The sequence below is a fragment of the Sus scrofa genome, chromosome 8 (genome assembly GCF_054392235.1).
Source record: "Sus scrofa isolate SSC_HxYL_T2T_F1_AM1 chromosome 8, Sscrofa_HxYL_maternal_Yorkshire_Landrace_v2.0, whole genome shotgun sequence".
Taxonomy (NCBI): Eukaryota; Metazoa; Chordata; class Mammalia; order Artiodactyla; family Suidae; genus Sus; species Sus scrofa.
Window position 1 is genome coordinate 28,792,117 of NC_139390.1, and position 18,407 is coordinate 28,810,523.

The following is an 18,407-nucleotide window of genomic DNA, read 5'->3' on the forward strand; positions in this document are numbered from 1 at the left end:
TAAGACTTACAGAAAAGGTGCAAGAGTAAAATGAATTTCCATATACCCTTCACCTAGAGTCTCCAAATGTTAGTATTTTACCACATTTGCTTTTCCCCTCCCTCCACGTGCGTGTGTATACACACATGTAATGTAATGTATACATATATCCTTGCACTTAAATGCTTCAATGTATGTTTCCTAAAAATATTCTTATATGTCCACAATATAGTTATCAAAATTGGGAAATAAACATGAAGTCAATATTATCTAATCTGTAGATCATATTAGAATTTACCATTTGCCAAATAATACTGGATCATATGTTGCATTCAGCTGTCCCATCTATAGCCATCTTTAACACAGTACAGTTCCTTAGTCTTTATCATTAACATTTTTGAGGAGTATACTTCAGTTATTTTGTAGAATGCCTTCAGTCTGTTTGATGTTGCTTCGTGATTAAATTTATATTATTCTTTTTTGGCAGGAGTGTTACAAAAGTGATGTGTTCTCCTCAGGACATTATATTGGGAAAAATATGATGTTGATTTGTTCCATTTCTGATGATGTTAGTTGATCATTTGGTTAAGGTCGTGTCTGCCAGGTTTCTCCATTACATAATTATTGTTAATGTCCCCCAACCAGAGACCCCCAAGAACAGACCTCTGGTTGATCAAAGTTGGGTTTATTGGCTCACACCAACTAGGGAGGGTGCATACCATGAGGAACCATGGGGCAGCTCAGTAAGAGTGTATTAAGAGGTGCCTCTTGTGTATACATACCACATCTTCCTAATCCAATCGTCTGTCAGTGGACATTTGGGTTGTTTCCATGTCTTGGCTATTGTGAATAGAGCTGCAATGAACCTACAGCTACATGTGTCTTTTTTAAGGAAAGTTTTGTCCAGATATATGCCCAAGAGTGGGATTGCTGGGTCATAAATTAGTTCTATGCATAGTTTTCTAAGGTACCTCCATACTGTTCTCCATAGAGGGGGAGGGAGTGGGATGGATTGAAAGCTTGGGGTTAATGGATGCAAACTGTTGCTTTGGGAATGGATTAGCAATGAGATCCTGCTGTGTAGCACTGAAAACTATGTCTAGTTACTTATGACAGAGCATGATAGTGAGCGAAAAAAAATGTATACATGTATGTGTAACTGGGTCACCATGCTGTACAGTAGAAAAAAATTGTATTGGGGAAATGCTAAAAAAATAATAAATAATAAACTAGAGGTGCCTACATCAGGTTTGGACTTTTATGTTCAGTTATTGGGAGGTCTCAAGGAAGTGTAATTTTACCCTGAAGTGGGTATTAGTAAAAATTGGGCAATTTCACTGTTGGTTGTATTAATTATTTGTACATAGGAGGCAGGAGGAATGGAACAAAGCTAAATAAACCTGTATTTGATAAAGATGCAAAACTCATGTCAGTGTGGAGAGGAGGATGCTGGCCAATTTTTGTGTTTGGACGGTATCATTTTTTTTTCTGTGTCCACATGTCATTTATGGAATGGTTCTGTTTTTGCTTCATTCCAACATGGTCATAAAGCATCTAGCGTTGGTGCAGCATGAAATTATTTGTAATCAATAAGAGAACACCATCACCTAGGTGTGAGAGCCAGATCTCCCATTCGATGATAGGGACTGGTTTTTTTTCCCAACAATTTTCTTCCTTTGTAATTAGTGTGAGCATCCCTCCTGAGGTAGGTAGATGGGTAGACAGGTGGGTAGGTGGCTGGGTGGATGAAATTACAGATGGAGGGGAAGGGAGAAAGCTCTTCCTCATAATAGAAAATTAATAAATGTAAACGATGATGGAAATAGAAAATCATACTCACCAACCGTAACAATTTTTGCGGCAGGGATTTTCAATAGATGCTCTAACTTGTGGGTGGAAGGTTGAAGAACAGCAGGGCATTATATGGTCTCAAAGTATTTCTGTATAAGATGCCTATCCATTACAAAAGAAAAAGAGTTATAAAGTAGAAAAAGTTTAATCACTCTGGTGTGATGGTGGTGGTGGCACAACCAACTTTTACTGAGAAGTTACTGTGTGAGAAGGACTTGATATTTAATCTCAGTGGAGTAGAGGATGTGGACATTCTCTGAGGTTTTAAAGCCTCCTGATCTAGTCCTAGGATGTGCACTTTATGTTTCACCAAGCCAGTATTCAAACCCAGGATTGTTCTGAACAGCCATGCTATACCAGCTCTTTCCCATGTATGCTGTCACTCAATTTCCCTTTAAATGTCTCTCCTTTGCACCTTTTCTTTTCTTGCTGTATTCTCTTTTCCTCCTGTATGGATTACTGCAGCTCTTCCAGGCAGTCCTTCCTATTCCAGTTTCTTGCTTGTCAAATCCGCCATATGAAATCTTTCCCTGTGTGCCTTTCCATAAAAGCACCCCTGCCATGTCACCACCCTGCCTACTTCAACAGATCCAGGCTCCTCAATTTCAAGACCCTCCGCGGTGTGGTCCCAGTAGCATAACTGGTTTTCCATATTCCATCAGGAAGTTTTGTTCCTAGACCACTGCCTCTTTCTCTAAGAAGCTCCAGGTTTTCTCCATCAGGAAAGCTCTCTTTTCTATTCTGCTCTTTTTATGAATTCTGCTTATTTTCAGAATCATAGCTTCCACCAAGTCTTCCCCCAACTTGGTCCTCAAAATGAGTCTGGGGTCTAGAATTGTTCCATTCAGTTTAATATGGAATCATTTTCTGTTTTCCACAGGCACTTTAGTTTTGACTCTTTCTAAAGCAAGCTCCTTTGTGTTGGGGACCATGCAGTGTTTCCTTTAATTCTCCACCCCCAGTGAGTGCTGGGTACTTGTGGAGTCTGGACAAATGGAGGATTGGCTGACTGATGAATTACTGTAAATGGACAGTTTGCCCAGGTGCAGGTAAACCCCTGTCAGTGAAGGGCAGCTGCACTTGGACGTGGTGCGAAAATGTTTTTCTTGTACTTGTCTGAAGTGTATGATGAATTGCTTTTGTGCTGAATGTTCCTCTTTATGTCCTCTCTTCTTTCCCATTTGACTATGAGAAATAATTCCTGTTACACCCTCTAAATTCCCAGCACACAGAGGAACCTCAAAAGACTTGTGACTGTGGGCCTGATTATCATATAACCCCGTATATTGTACAACAAACTATATTACTTGATGTTCTTCCAACATATCATGAGCATCTTAAGCTGTCCCCATTTTGCTCATGCTGCTTCTCTTCTAGAAGATATTTCCTCCCTTCAACCTGAGAAGATCTTGTCTGTATGTCACTTCCTAACTTAATTGTCATCTTCTCTGATAACCTCTCCTGGATCATAGACAAAATTAATCATTCCTCTCTGTCAGCTTCAGTGACATTTTACTTATCCCTCTATTCCAGAATTTACTCTGCACTACTGGGAAATCCCATTTTGGGCTGACTGCTATCTAGCCCCAGTATGCATGTGGCCCCAGTGGGAATGCTAAGGACAGGGCTCTGTCTCATGTGTCTTTTATTTTGAAAGAAACACCATAGCATCCAATAAATTTTAATGTGGCAAGCCGTTGTGAAGAATTATATATGAATGAAGTCATTCTAGTGGAGTGTGAAATTCAAATTATATCAGAATGAGTAGATCTGAAATGCCACATATAGTTCTTACTGAGTGTTCTTTAAATAGACTTTAATATGAAAGGAAGAGAATAATTAGAGATATGCTAATTTGAAGAAATTTGTTTTCAAAATTACAAAGAAATTAAAAACTCTGAAGTTACCAATTTTGTAGTAATTTCATTTACTGAATCATTTTGAAATAAATATGAATTATTTTTGAAAAGAAAAGTACTTTGATATAACAAAGGACAAAGAAATATTTGTTTCTTCAACTATAAGCATGGTTGTAACATTAATATCCAATTTATTGGCTACCTTAGCAATTTTAGCAAGCAGGCTGAACAAAGAACAAAGCTACTCAAAATATTATTCTCTAAAAAAAATGAACTAAGATTTTCATTCTCATCATGCTAGTTTTATCTAAGATTTTTTAATTCTATCTTAACCCCGAAACAGTATTTTATGCAACTAGTTTTTTATTATAATGATATACAACATTATTTTATATGTACAATATTCTATTGTTTTCTTTGGACATATGCCCAGAAGTGGAATTGCTGGGTCATATGTCAGTTCTATTTTTAATTTTTTGAGGAACTTTCATATTGGTTTCCATAGTGGCTGTGTCAATTTACATTCCCACCTGCAGTGCATGGGGTTTACTTTTTCTACACATCCTCACCAACACTCACATATTTTCTTGTCATCTTGACAAAAGCCATTCTGACAGGTGTGAGATGATAACTCATTGTGATCTGATCTTCATTTCCCTGATGGCTAGTGATGTTGAGCAGCTTTTCATGTGCCTGTTGGCCATCTGCATGTCCTCTTTGGAAAAATGTCTATTCAGACCCTCTGCCTATTTTTTAATCAGATTTTTTTCATTGTTGAGCTGTATGGGCTATTTGTATATTTTGGATATTAACCTCTTATTGGACATATGATTTGCAAATATTCTTTTGTTGATGGTTTCCTTTGCTGTGCAGAAGATTTTTAGCTTGATGTAGCAACTAATTTGTTTTTAGACTTAGCTGTATATTCACCAGTTTCTTTGCACAGAGGTACTTCTTGCAACTCAAACTATACATTTAGGACAATTTTTCTTCTACTTGAAATATATTCTTTAAAATTTCCTTCTAGGAGTTCCCGTCATGGCGCAGTGGTTAACGAATCCGACTAGGAACCATGAGGTCGCGGGTTCGGTCCCTGCCCTTGCTCAGTGGGTTAACGATCCGGCGTTGCCGTGAGCTGTAGTGTAGGTTGCAGACGCGGCTCGGATCCTGCATTGCTGTGGCTCTGGCGTAGGCCGGTGGCTACAGCTCCGATTCGACCCCTAGCCTGGGAACCTCCATATGCCGCGGGAGCGGCCCAAGAAATAGCAACAACAACAACAACAACATCAAAAAGACAAAAAATAAAAAAATTTTTAAAAATAAAAATAAAAAAAAAATAAAATTTCCTTCTAAAGAAATAAGGCACAGAATAGAGAGCACAGAAATAAACCAACAATTATATAGGCAATTAATCTACAACAAAGGGGGGAAGAATATACAGTGGGGGAAAAAGACAGTCTTTTCAATAAAAATGGTGCTGGGAAAACTAGACAGCTATATGTAAAATAATCAAACTGAACTACTCTCTCATACCATGGACAAAAATAAATTCAAAATGGATTAAAAAATTAAATGCAAGGCCTGAAGCCATAAACATAGAAAGAAAAAAAATGTAGGCAGTAAACTTTGTTATCAGTCAGTCTCAGTAATATTTTGGGGGGATATGTCTCCTAAGGTAAAGGAAACAAAAGCAAAAATAAACCAAGGGGACCTAATCAAACTAAAAAGCTTTCGCACAGCAAAAGAAACTGTTAATAAAATGAAAAGGCCACCTTATAGCATGGGAAAAGAAATTTGCAAACAAAGTATCTGATAAAGGGTTAATATCCAAAATATACAAAGAACTTCTACACTCAACATCAGAAATAACAACTTGTTGGGGAAAAATTGGGAAGAGGATCAGAATAGTCATTTTTCCAGAGCAGACATACATATGGCCAGCAGGAACATGATTAAACATCAATAAACATCAAGGAAATGCAAGCCAAAACCACAATGAGATACCACTCCACACCAGTCACAATGAATATTCTCAAAATGAAAACAAGTGTCAGTGAGGATGTGAAGAAAAGGGAACCCTCTTGCTGTAGGTGGGAGTGTAAATTGGTGCTGCCATGTGCAGAACAGTATGGAGAGTCCTCAAAAAATTAAAAATAGACAACGTTATCCAGCAGTTTCACTCCTGAGTATTTATCCAAAGAAAATTAAAACACTAATTCAGAAAGATACATGCACCCCTGTACTCATTGGAGCACTATTTATTTACCATTGCCAAGATATGGAAGCAACCCAAGTATCCATCAGTAGATGAATGGATAAAGATGTGTGTGTGTGCATGTGCACACGCATGTATATGCTGTGTGTATAGTCCTCACAATGGAATATTACTCAGCCATAAAAAAGAATGAAATCTTGCCATTTGCAACAACATCAATGGACCTAGAGAGTATTATTGTAATTAAGACCAGTCAGACAAAAACAAATACTGTATGATTTCACCTACATGTGGCATATGAGAAACAAATGAACATAACAAAACAGAAGCAGAATTATAAATAAACAGAGAAAAAACAGGTATTCACCAAGAGGAGGGATATAGGGGGAGGAAAGAAATGGGTGAGAGAGATTAAGAGGTACAAACTTCCAGTTAATAAATGAGTCACAGTTATGAAATGCACAGTGTAGGGAATAGTCAGTAACTATGTAATACCTTTGTATGGTGACATAATTAGGCTTATCATGGTGATCATTTTGAAACAGAGAAAAATTCACTATGTTGTGTAACAGAAACTAATATAGTGTTATGAGTCCGTTACACTGCAAAAACAAATTCATAGAAAAAGAGATCACATTTGTGGTTATCAGAGGTAGGGGAGGGTGATGGATAAAGATAGTCAAAATGTACAAACTTCTAAGATAAATACTAGAGAGATAATATGCAACATGGTAAATATAATTGATGCCTTTATATATGAAAGATAAAGTGAATCCTAAGAGTTCTCATCACACCCACACAATTTTTTTCTATTTAATTTTGTGTCTATATGAGCTGATGGGTACTCATTAAACTTACTGTGATATCATGATGTATATAAGTCAAATCATTATCCTCTGCACCCTAAACCTGTACAGTGTTGTGTGTCAAGTATGTCTCAATAAAATGAAAAAAAAGGCAGTAACTCACTTCTTGCTTTTCTAAAAATATCCTCTTTTGGACTTTTTTTGAAAGATAACTTTGTTGTTTATTCTAGGCTGATCATTTATTCCTCTCTCAGCATAGTGAAGATAATATTACACAATCTTTTGGCTTCTATTGGTGGTGCCATGTCAGTTGAAAAAATATATTTGTTTTTATGTTGTTGATAATCTTTCTCTTCCTCTGGCTGTTTTTAAGATTTTTCTCTTGCTCTTAGTGTTTATTTTCACTAAGAAATGGAATTTCTATATTTATATGGGATTCTAATATTTATCATGGCTGAAGTTTGTTGGCCTTCCTGAATCTAAACTCTGGAATCTTTCAACAGATCTGAGAAAATACCTAGCCATTATTTATTCAAGTACTGCCTGCTTCTGATCTCTCTTGTCCATCCTTCTAGAACTTGAAAGATGAATGTTAAATTTTAGTATATTATCTATTTCTGCTAACCTGTCATATTTTTCATTTCTTTGTCTCTTTACTACATCCCAGATAAGTTATCCACATGTGTCATTCTGTTCACTTAATCTTTTTCAGCTTTTTATTCTATTGAGGTTGTTTTGCTTGTTTTCTGCTTTCTGCTTTTTAGGGCTGCACCCCGCCACCTATGGAGGGTCCCAGGATAGGGGTCAAATCGGAGCTACAGCTGCCGGTCTACGCCAGAGCCACAACAACTAGGGATCCAAGCCATGTCTGCGACCTATACCACAGCTCACGGCAATGCCAGATCCTTAACCACTGAGCAAGGCCAGGGATCAAACCCACATACTCATGGATCCTAGTCAGATTTGTTTTTGCTGCGCCACAACAGGAACTCCCTCCATTGAGTTTTAATTTAAATATTTTTAATTTCTAAAGGTATCTTGGGTCATTTCTATTGTCTTGTTTCTCATCAATAATTTAGTGTATCAATGAGTGGATTTTTTTCATTTTTTAAAGTTTTATTGAAGTATAGTTGATTTACAATGTCGTGATAATTTCTGCGGTACAGCAAAAGGACTCAGTTATACATACACACATATCCATTCTCTTTCAGATTCTTTTCCCATGTAGATAGATTATCGCAGAATATTGGGTAGACTTCCCTGTGCTACACAGCAGGTCCCCGTGGGCCAATCATTTAATATAACAGTGTGCATATGCCACTCCCAAACCTCAAGACCTCCCCCCCACACCTGTTCCCTTTGGTAACCATAAGATTTTCAAAGTCTACGAGTCTGTCTGTTCTGCAAATAAGCTCATTTGTATCCTTCCTTCTGATTCCACATATAAGTGATAGCATGTGATGTTTTTCTTTCACTATCTGACTTCACTTAGTATGATAATTTCTAGGTCCATCCATGTTACTATAAATGGCATTATTTCATGCTTCTTTATGGCTGATTAATATTCCATTGTATATATGTACCACATTTTCTTTATCCATTTCTCTGTTGATGGACATTCAGGTTGCTTCCACGTCTTGGCTGTAAATTTAGCCTTTATTATAAATAGTGCTGCAGTGAACATTGGGCTGAATGTATCTCTTTGAACTATAGTTTTCTCCAGATAGATGTCCAGGAGTGGGATTGCTTGATCATATGGTAGTTCTATTTTCAGTTTTCTGAGGAACCTCCATATTGTTCTTCATAGTGGTTGCACCAATTTGCATTTCCAACAGTGTAAGAGGGTTCCCTTTTCTCTTCACTCTCTCCAGCATTTATTTTGATTGTGGCCATTATGGCTGGTGTAAGGCGGCACCTCAAAGTATTCTTGATTTACATATCTCCAATAGTGATGTTAAGCATATTTTCATATGTTTTTTTGGCCATCTGTATGTCTTCTTTGGAGAGATGTCTGTTTAGATCTGCCCATCTTTTGATTGAGTTGTTTCTTTGACATTGAGCTTCAGGAGATGTTTTTATATTTTGGAGATTAATCCCTTGTGAGTTACTTCATTTGCAAATATTTCCCTCATTCTGTGGGTTGTCTTTGTTTATGGTTTTCTTGGCTGTACAAAAACTTTTAAGTTTAATTAGGTCCCATTTCTTGGTTTTGTTTGTATTTTCATTACTCTAGGGTGTAGATCTGAAAAGATATGGCTGCAGTTTATGTCAGAGAGTATTCAGCCTGTTTTCCTCTAAGAGTTTTATACTATCCAGTCTTACATTTAGGTCTTTAATCCATCCTGAGTTTATTTTTGTGAATGGCGTTAGAGAGTATTCTAATTTCATTCTTTTACATGTAGCTGTCCAGTTTTCCCAGCACCATTTATTAGAGAGGCTATCTCCTCTCCATCACACATTCTTGCCTCCTTTGTCATCGATTAGTTGACCACAGATGTGTGGGTTTATTTCTGTGTTTTCTATCCTGTTCCATTGATCTCTGTTTCTGTTTTTGTTTCAGTACCACACTGTTTTGATGACTATAGCTTTGTAATGTAGTCTAAAGTCAGGGAGACTGATTCCTCCAGCTCCATTCTTTCTCAGGATTGCTTTGGGTATTTGGGGTCTTTTGTGTTTCCATACAATTTTTTAATTTTTTTTGTTGTTCTAGTTCTGTGAAAAAAATGCCTTTGGTAATTTGATAGGGATTGCCTTGGGTAAACTTTTGACAAGTTTATTCTTACATTCCAAGATCATGGTATATCTTTCAATCTGTTTGTGTCATCTTTGATTTCTTTCATCAGCATCTTATAGTTTTCAGAATATAGGCTTTTGTCTCTTTGTGTAGGTTTATTTCTAGGTATTTTATTCTTTTTGATGTGATGGTAAGTAGGATTGTTTCCCTAATTTCTCTTTCTGATCTTTCATTGTTAGTATATAGAAATGCAATAGATTTCTGTGTATTAATTTTGTATCCTGCCACTTTACCAAATTCAATGATGAGCTCTAACAGTTTTCTGGTAGCATCTTTAGGATTTTCTATGTATAGAAAATGTCATGTCATCTGCAAACAGTGACAGTTTTACTCCTTCCTTTCCAATTTGGATTCCTTTTATTTATTTTTCTCCTCTGATTGCTGTGGCTAGGACTTCCAAAACTATGTTGAATAAAAGTGATGAGAGCAGACATCTTTGTCTTGTTCCTGATCTTACTGGGAATTCATTCAGCTTTACACTGTTGAGAATGATGTTAGCTATGGGTTTGTCATATGTGGCCTTTATTATGTTGAGGTAGGTTCCCTCTTTGCCAATTTTTGGAGGATTTTTATCATAAATGGGTGTTGGATTTTTGTCGAAAGCTTTTTCTGCATCTATTGATATGATCATATCATTTTATTCTTCATTACACAATGGTGTATCACACTGATTGATTTGCAGATATTGAAATATCCCTGCATCTCTGATGTGGTGTATGATTCTTTTAATGTATTGCTGGTTTCAGTTTGCTAGTATTTTGTTGAGGATTTTTGCATCTGTCTTTATCAGCAATATTGGCCTGTAATATTCTTTTTTTTGTGGTATCTCTGGTTTTGGTATCAGGGGTGATGGTGGCCTCATAGAATGAGTTTGAGAGTGTTCCTTCCTTTGCAATTTTTGGAAGAGTTTCAATAGAATAGGTGTTAACTCTTCTCTAGATGTTAGATAGAATTCACCTGTGAAGCCATCTGGTCCTGGACTTTTGTTTGTTGGAAGTTTTGTTTTGTTTTGCTTTTTAGGGCCATACCCGCAGCACTTGGAAGTTCCCAGGCTAGGGGTCAAAATGGAGCTACAGCTGTAAGCCTATACCACAGCCACAGCAACTCGGGATCCATGCCGCATCTGCAACTTACACCACAGCTCATAGCAACACCAGATCCCTGACCCACTGAGCAAGGCCAGGGATCAAACCCACATCCTCATGGATACTAGTCTGATTTGTTTCCACTGCACCACACTGGGAACTCCTGTTGGAATTTTTTTAATCACAGTTTCAATTTCAGTATTTTTTATTGGTCCATTCATCTTTTCTCTTTCTTCCTGGTTTAGTCTTGTAAGATTGTACCTTTTTAAGAATTTCATTTTTATAATATACCCCATTTGGTGATGGTATATATGTTTCTGGACTCAGTTTGCTAGTATTTTGTTAAGGATTTTTGCCTCAGGGTTCATGAGGGATATGTATTGGTATGTAAGGTTTTGTTTGTCTTTTTTCTTTTGATGTCATTGTCAGCTTTAGGATAACATAGCAAAGAATAAGTTGAGAAGTGTTCCTTCTCTATTTTCTAAAAGTGTAAGGGATTGTTTCTTTAAATATTGATATAATTTATCAGTTAAATACTCTGGGCTGGTGATTTTCTTTGGAAAGATTTTTAATAAATAATTTGAAATTTTTAACTTTTTATAGATCTCTTCATATTTTCTTTTCCTTGATTCAGTTTCAGTCATTTCTATTTTTGAATTAGTTCATTTTACTCAGGTTTTCTAATTTGTTAGAAATAATTATTGTACATAGTATATATACACCCTTATAATTTTTTAAATTCTGTAGCATCAGTGTGTCATATTGCTCCTCTTTCATTCCTAATTATGATGATTGTCTTCTTTTTCTCTTTAATCAACCTAACTGAAAGTTTGTAAATTGTATTGATCATTTAGAGAACCAACTTGTGGCTTTATTGATTCTCTGGGTTTTTTAGGGTTTTTTTTTTCCTCTTTTCTGTTTTCTTCGTTCAGCTTACTTTGAAGTTCTCTCTTCTTTTTCTAGTCTCTTTTTTTCTTCCCAATTTCATTGACATATAATTGACCATACAGCACAGTATAAGTTTAAGGTGTACTGCATAATGATCTTGAAGTGATTATTATGCTAAATTTAGTGAATATCCATCATATAGTAAATAGATACAAAACTAAAGATATCAAGCAATTTGTGTGTGTGATGAGAACTCTTAAGATTTATTCTCTTAACAACTTTTTTTTTTTTTTTGGTCTTTTTGCTATTTCTTGGGCTGCTCCCGCGGCATGTGGAGGTTCCCAGGCTAGGGGTCCAATTGGAGCTGTAGCCACCGGCCTACGCCAGAGCCACAGCAACGCGGGATCCGAGTCGCGTCTGCAACCTACACCACAGTTCACGGCAACGCCAGATCCTTAACCCACTGAGCAAGGGCAGGGATCGAACCCGCAACCTCATGGTTCCTAGTCGGATTCGTTAACCACTGCGCCACGATGGGAACTCCTCTCTTAACAACTTTTATATAACATACAGCAGTGTTAAAATATATTTATCATATTGGACATCACATCTCTATTACTTATAACCTAAACTCTGGAGTACAACTTAAAGTGTCTGACTGCCTTCATCCAATTCCCCTCTGCCACCACCCCCACCCCTGGTAACCACAAATCTGATCTCTTTTTCTATGAGTTTGTATGTTTGTTTGTTTTTGAAGTATAATTGACCTTCAACACTGTTAGTTCCCCTTACACAGCATAGTGATTTTTTTCTGCACATTTCAAAATGATAACCACAATAAGTCTAGCTATGATATGTCACCACAAAGATATTTAGTTATTGACTATACTTCCCACACCGTACATTCATACCCATGACTCATTTATTTTGCCACAAAAAGTTTGCACCTCTTAATGTCACTCACCTCTTTCTTCCTGCCCCAACCTCTGGTAATCACCCATTTGTTATCTATCCTTAAGTCTGTTTGTTTTGTTATGTTTATTCATCTGTTTTGTTCTCTAGATTCCATATATAAGTGAAATCATAGACAATGTTTGTCTTTATCTGTTTGACTTAATTCATTTAGCATAGTACCTTATAGGTCCATCCATGTTGTTACAAATGGCAAGATTTTAGTTTTTAAAAGGCTGAATAATATTCCTGTCTGTCTGTGTCTTCTTTATCGATTCATCTATGAATGGGCACATTTAGGTGGCTCCAATATCGTGGCTATTGCTGATAATGCTGCAATGAGCATAGGAGGGCATTATCCCTTCTAATTAGTGTTTTTGGTTGAATACCCCAGAGAGAAATTGCTGGGTCACTTGGTTGTTCTATTTATAATTCTTTGAGGAATCTCCATAGTGTTTCCATAGTGGCTACACCAATTTACATTCCTACCAACAGTGCACAAGGGCCTCTTTTTCATCCTTGCCTTCAGTTATGTATTGTCTTTTTGATAATAACCATTTTGACAAGTGTGAGATTATATTTCACTTTGGTTTTGATTTGCATTTCCCTGGTAATTAGTGATGGTGAGCATCTTTTCTCCTATTGGCCATACATATGTTTGCTTTCTTTCATCTTTTTCTAGTTTCTTAAGGTTGAAGCCTAAGTTACCAATATTAGGCATTTCATTTCGCTGTAGGTGTTTAAAAATACAGGTGTTTTTCTAACCACTGCTTTAGTTGCATTTCTTAACTTTTGACAAGCCAGGAGTAAGTCTTCCCCTCTCTACCACTGGATCTGTGTGGGTTGGAGAACACATGCAAAGTTTAGCTAGTGTTTAAGTCTGTCCCAACTGTTGCTTTACACTGAACCTTTTTATATTTCCACCATCCATATACATGGCTCAAAGTCAGCCAGGAGCATGTCGATAGCTTTCAATCTCTCTTATGTTGATGGGTAGCCCTTCTTAGCCAGGAATTTGCAGAGAGCTTATCATTATCAAGGCTTTCTATGGCTAAATGATTTCCTTAATCTCCTTGATAAATTTGAGTGAAGCTACAGGTTAGGTGAATCACTGGGCTTCCCCATTTGTCTGCTTCTGAGGCCACTACCGCTACTAACAACGCTGATGGGCGTGGAGTTTTCCCATGCTCAACTCCAAATAAAGTGAGTCCTCTTTGGCAAGGATGGAACTTATGTGCTCAGCAAGACCCTCTCTGATGTGGGGTCTGGGAGAGGGAATAGTTAAGGGGGGATGGGAGAGACCCCAGGCAAAAATTTCATTGACTCCCACTGTTCTTACCCAAAGTTCAGTAGTTTTTTATTAATAATCCCCTCCCACTTTGTTTCATGTCTTTGGTTGATTTACATTAAAATGTTTATTTTGAGGAGTTCCCATCGTGGCGCAGCAGAAACAAATCCGACTAGGAACCATGAGGTTGCGGGTTCGATCCCTGGCCTCCCTCAGTGGGTTAAGGATCCAGCGTTGCCGTGAGCTCTGGTGTAGGTTGCAGAAGTGGCTCAGATTCCAAGTTGCTGTGGCTGTGGTGTAGGCCAGCAGCTCTAGCTCCAATTCAATCTCCAGCTTGGGAACCTCCACATGCAGCGGGTATGGCCCTAAAAAGCTAAAAAAATAAAAAATAAATGCTTATTTTGACAATTTTGTCCAGTTTTTTTCTGGCTTTGCTTTTTTTTCCATTTTTTTAAAGTTTTATAGAGGTATAGTTGATTTAAAATGTTGTGATAATCAGTTTTGTCCAGTTTCATTACTGCTTGTTGGGAAGAGTATTTGCTAAATCTCCTCCTCACTGTGCTACACTCTGTCATACATTTCGTGACATCTCCCCGGATTCACACATTGCTATTAATGCTGTCCAGAGTCAACTGTTACTTAAAAATGACAGTGGATTTTAATTTATTTTGGCTTTATGGAGATAAATTAATTCTTTAGTTGGGTTTAATTACTATTTTAACTATAATAGCATCTACTTGCTCATTTATTGGGTACTAGCCATGTACTGCGATCTGCTCTAATTTCTGTGCTATAAAGATATATGAGGAAGTCCCTGTCTTCTATGAATTCACAAATAGAATGGGGAAACAAAACTAAAAATAAATAATCATAATAAAGTACAATACTGTTGTTCATGCTGTTACAGAGGGGTGAGCAGGGTATACCTATCTGACTAGTAAGAATTTACAAACTATGCTGCCTTTGCCTGGGACTCAGGAGGGTTGGAGTCTGCCAAGCAAAGGGGATACAACAGATAGGAATTCTAAGCATGGAAAGCAGTATGTGTAAAGACAAGGCTCAGGTGCAAGTAATATCTGAAAATACCCTGGAGGGCACATGGTAAAGAGCCGTAGAAGATGGAACTTAGGTCAGGGTTGCATTTACACATGCTAAACATTCTGGCCTTTATCCTCTGGGCCACCAGATGCCAACCAAGGTCTTTAATGAGCAAACTAGTTTTCACTTTTGTCTTAGAATTTATCTCTGTAGAGCATAAGACTATGAGGGGAGGCAGATAACAAATAAATCAAGTAGGAGGCTCTTGGACTCTTAAGGGTTGAGAGATGGTACAAAAATAGAGGGAAGCCAAAAAAAAAAAAAGGAGCAGCCAAATTAAAAAGATGTTTATGATAAAATTGACAGGATTTGGTAATATTAAAATAAGGAATGGTGAGTGTAGCTGGTCAGGCATGCAGAGGACTTGGAGAGCATGGAGAAGAGGCAGCTCTGGGAAGCTCCCAAACAAGAAATCAAACCAAACAGCAACAAAAAATGAGGTAGAATGTCCACATGATTCACTGGCTAAGGGGCCAGATAGAAAGGAAGAATCCAGGCAAGAGCAAACATACAGAGACTTGGGAAGCCAGACTGGAATGACAGCTGGGAGTGGATCCTAACTATGTTTTCTGAGATGCCAAGAAGGAACTGACTGATGTCCATGCTCTGCAGTTTGGGTGAGGCAGGGGCAGTAAGAGGTTCCAATCCAACATGGTCATTTGGGCACTCTTATTTTTTCAAGTTTTATTGGAATGTCATTGATTTACAATGTTGTAATAATTTCTGCTATACAACAAAGTGATTCAGTTATACACAGACACATATCCATTCTTTTCCGAGTCTTCTCCCATACAGGTTATCCTGTATTGGGTAGAGATCCCTGTTGACCGTCCATTCCATGTACAATAGTGTGCATATTTGGCACTCTTATTTTTAATAAAAAGTTGGAATTCTAAACCCTACTCGAAGTGGGATATAATGATATTGACTGATAATTCTCCCCTAAGTAATGTTCTTTGTGTCGATAATTCAGATACTGCACAGACACCATCATTAACTCAGAAATCATAGAGGAATTATTTAGAAAGCAACTCTTCAAAAACCTACTGGTGCTACCAGAGTGTTAATGCATCTTTTCAAAGCATTGAGAGCTGGGCAGATGCAAATGGATGAAATGACTGTAAAGAATAAATGATGACATACCTTGTCTTGATCTACTCTTTTTTAAGAAGTCCCTTTTTATATGTGACATTCTGTGACTTAACTTTTCCTATCCAGGACAGTCTAGTGTTTTTTTTTTAATTGCCAACCATCCAGGTTTGCTGTCAGTATGAATCAGGTTTTTCATATAATTAAGCCAGCTTATCTGTCACCCATCATAATTAATCCATTCTATTTTAATTACTTTTCCATTTCCAGAGCCAATCATCCTGCATTAACACAAATAAGGGAAAATCTGAGTCATTTTTGTAATATAATAACAGAATGCCTGTCATACACTTTCCTCACATTTTTTAAAAAGGTTCAGCATAATTTGATAAAATATATTACTATTTTACCAGAAACATAGAAACCAGAAATCAGTAGTTGGGTTCATTCACTTACTTCATGAAGCCAACTTCCTAACCCTATCATATATTTCCCAGAATTTCACAGTCTTGATTCTCTACCCAACCATTGACATATTGTAATGTAGGAAGCCTTTCTCTTTCTGGAGATAATTGCAGAGAAGCATTGCCTTTCAGCTCATTTTTATCGCTGGTGCATGTGTGGGTGACTTGAATCCCTGGGAATGCAGCCACAAAAGAGAAGGAAGAAGGTTCTGAGTCTCACTGAGCTCACATGGTAGTGACAGAGACAGAGAGTAAACAAACGTCATCAGTAGTGATGAAGAGTAGAAAAAAATTTTTTTTTGTCTTTTGTCCTTTTAGGGCCACACCTGCAGCTTATGGAGGTTCCTAGGCTAAAAGTCTAATCAGAACTGTAGCCACCAGCTTATGCCAGAGCCACAGCAATGGCAGAGCCACCGCAACGCCAGATCTAAGCCACATCTGTGGCCTACACCACAGCTCACAGCAATGCCAGATCCTTAACCCACTGAGCGAGGCCAGGGATCAAACCCGAAACCTCATGGTTCCTAGTTGGATTCGTTTCTGCTGTGCCATGATGGGAACTCTCAAGTATGCAAAGGATTTAAAGTAGGTGGTATGGAGTTCCCGTTATGGCTCAGTGGTTAACGAATCTGACTAGGAACCACAAGGTTGTGGGCTCAATCCCTGGCCTCACTCAGTGGTTTAAGGATCCGGCATTGCCATGAGCTGTGGTATAGGTCACAGACGAGGTTCGGATCCCGTGTTGCTGTGGCTCTGGTGTAGGCCGGCGGCTACAGCTCTGATTAGACCCCTAAACTGGGAACCTCCAAATGCCGTGGGAGCGGCCCTAAAAATGGCAGAAAGACAAAAAATATAAAAATAAGGTGGTGTGATAGTGGTTCTGTAGCTGGAGGGTTCAGAAGGCCTCCCTGAGGAGGTGCATTAAAGCTGACACTTTTGAATGGCAGGAGATGCCATGAGGTGATCACAGGACTAAGCATACCAGGAGGAAGTCACGGCTAGAGCAAAGGCCGCCAGTGAGAATGTAGTCCAGGAACCAAATGAACACCATTGCTGCTGGGGTGACCTGAACAGGGCAAGTGGGAAGAGATGAGGGAGAGAAGATTGAAAGTAAGGAATGTGGATTTCATTCCTAGTTCCATAAAGAGCTGCTGAAGAGAGGGATGTGATCCAATTTACATTTTTACAAGATCAGTCTCACTGCTCCCTTCGTGGAGAATGAATTGAGGGGGGGCAAGTGTGGAAATAGAAGGATAGAGTCCAGATGAGAGATGAGCTTGGTCTTGTACCAGAGATGCAAAGAAGTAAATTAGGATGTGTTTGGGCAGATGGAGCAAGATAACTTATTAATGGGTTGGCTGTTGGGGGGGGTGTATTACAGAAAGGGAAAAATCAGTCACGGATAACTCAGATTTGTTTGTTTCATAAATACTAGGACCCCAACATCCTTTAACCGTTTGTGGACATTATTCATCATTTTCAAAGACTGATTCTTTGCACAGTTGCTTATTTTCCACAGCTAGAACAAAGGATAGCATTTGGCTTGCTAGAGTCAAATCCAAGTTCTCCAACTTAATGGTCATACGACCTCAGGCATGACTCTTAACTCCTTTATATTTGTCTCCACTTATTTAAAAAAAAAAGTGAATAATTTTACTTCTTTCATAGGGTCATTGACAGAAGTGATTAAGGAAATAACACACAGAAATATTTAGCACAATACTAGTCTACAGTAAGCACCCAGTAAATGTTATACTGTATTTCTGTCTTAGCCTCCTATTGCACATTCGGGTTTCAGTACCCAGTAATAAGAGTTAAAATATTTTTTTTTTTTTAGAGCAATTTATTTTTTTTTTGTCTTTTTTTTTTTTTTTTTTTTAATTTATTTTGTTGTTGTTGTTGTTGTTGCTATTTCTTGGGCCGCTCCCGCAGCATATGGAGGTTCCCAGGCTAGGGGTTGAGTCGGAGCTGTAGCCACCGGCCTACGCCAGAGCCACAGCAACGCGGGATCCGAGCCGGGTCTGCAACCTACACCACAGC

The 18,407-nt window shown here is 37.9% G+C and overlaps 2 protein-coding genes across 3 annotated transcripts in view; one reads left to right on the forward strand and one right to left on the reverse strand.

The window, feature by feature from the left end:
- The window catches only part of NWD2 (NACHT and WD repeat domain containing 2), a 204,325-nt gene that overhangs the window by 59,739 nt on the left and 126,179 nt on the right, over positions 1–18,407 (forward strand). The window lies entirely within an intron of this gene.
- LOC146400381 (uncharacterized) overlaps positions 1–18,407 on the reverse strand; it is a 164,571-nt gene that overhangs the window by 11,089 nt on the left and 135,075 nt on the right. Inside the window, exon 7 of the mRNA XM_084971729.1 lies at positions 1,820–1,932. The gene's annotated coding sequence lies outside the window, so the exon portion shown is untranslated. The remainder of the gene's footprint in view (positions 1–1,819; positions 1,933–18,407) is intronic.